The following is a 1944-nucleotide window of genomic DNA, read 5'->3' on the forward strand; positions in this document are numbered from 1 at the left end:
AAAAAACCCAGGATAGCCAAAACAATCTTATACAATAAAGGAACGTCTGGAGGCATTACCATCCCTGACTTCAAACTCTATTACAGAGCTACAGTATTAAAAACAGCTTTGTATTGGCATAAAAACAGAGAAGTCGACCAATGGAACCGTATAGAAGACCCTGACTTTAACCCACAAACCTATGAGCACCTGATTTTCTATAAACGAGCTAAAAGTATACAATGGAAAAAGGAGAGCATCTTCAACAAATTGTGCTGGCAAAACTGGATGTCAATATGTAGAAGAATGAAAATAGGAAATTTTCATAAAAGCTATACTGAAATGTGTTTTCCTTTCACCAATATCTTTATCCAGGCAAGGCTCCCAATGGTTAGACTGGGAAACTATCCCAGTCACAAAACCTCCAACACAGATATTTACTTCCTTAAGAAATAGGGATAGATTCGTCAGGTGTAGGAATCCAAGAGTTTGGCAGAGCAATGGCTGATGATTGTGATAAAATTAAAAGGTATTAGTTATAAGATAGTCAAAAATTCTATATAATAATTATGAAGAAATTAATCATTGTTTTTGCATGAAGATGGATGAAGAAATACTGTTATGTCACATGAAGAATGTTCTCCACTATGAGAGAATAGAATGTGAGATAACACAGATATGTGAAAAGAAATGATGCCTGATTGGTTAGATGGAGTATGAAAAGGTGGACATCCTGGAAAGGAGAGCATTGTTCTAGATAGCAGAGGATGAAGCGCAAAGTGGAGGTGATACTGGATGTGTAAAACTCCCAGTTCTACAGTTCAGACAATACAGGTGAGATTTAAATTTCAAAAGTTTTCAATGATATATATTACATATTTGAACTATAAATAATGATATGAGACAACATTTTAATTGGTTTTGCTTATGTTTCCACACTGTGTTCATAAATTAAAACAAGATATTAACTAATTTATAAAAATAATAATATTTTATTTTATTCTTGTTGTTATTGTTTTATTTTGTTTTTTTATTAATTTTTTTAATTGAAAATTTCCACCTCTTCCTCTCCTCCAACTTCCCTCCCCTCCACCACTCCCTCCCTCTCCAGTCTAAGGAGCAGTCAGTTTTCCCTACCCTATGGGAAGTCCAAGGTTCTCCCTGTTCCCACGAGGTCCAAGAAGGTGAGTATCCAAACAGACTAGGCTTCCACAAAGCCCATCCATGCAGTAGAATCAGAACCCAGTGCCATTGTCCTTGGCTTCTCCATCAGCCTCCATGATCAGTCACATTCAGAGAGTCCGGATTGATCACATGCTCCATCAGTTCCAGTCCAATTGGTCTTGGTGATCTCCAATTAGATCAATCCCACCATCTCTGTGTGGGCTCACCCCACTCGGTCCTGACTTCCTTGCTCATGTTCTCCTTCCTTCTGCTCTTCATATGGATCTTGGGAGCTCAGTCCAACGCTCCAATGTGGGTCTCTGTCTCTAATTTTATCCATCGCCAGATAAAGGTCCTATGGTGATATGCAAGATATTCATCAGTTTGGCTAGATGATAAGGCCAGTTGAAGTATCCTTTTCTCTTTTGCCCAAGGAACAAGCTGGGGACATCTCATTGGACACCTGAGAACCCCTCCAGTGTCAAGTCTCTGGCCAACCTTGAAATAGATCCCTTAATTAAGATATCAACTTCCCTGCTCCCTCATCCACCCCTCCTCCATCCCAAACATCTCATTCTCTCAAGCTCTCCCCATCCACCCTTTCTCCCTTCTCTATCCCCATCTCCCCTTATCCCCATCCCACCACCACCCCTGTGTTCCCAACCCCTGTCCTGGAATCTTGTCTACTTCTAATATCCAGGAGGATAACTATATGTTATTCTTTGGGTTCACCATCTTATTTATCTTCTCTAGAATCATGAATTATAGGCTCAATGTCCTTTATTTATGGCTAGTATCAAC

This window comes from Alexandromys fortis, unplaced genomic scaffold, assembly GCF_014885135.2.
Source record: "Alexandromys fortis isolate MF-2015 unplaced genomic scaffold, M_Fortis_MF-2015_v1.1 scaffold_323, whole genome shotgun sequence".
Taxonomy (NCBI): Eukaryota; Metazoa; Chordata; class Mammalia; order Rodentia; family Cricetidae; genus Alexandromys; species Alexandromys fortis.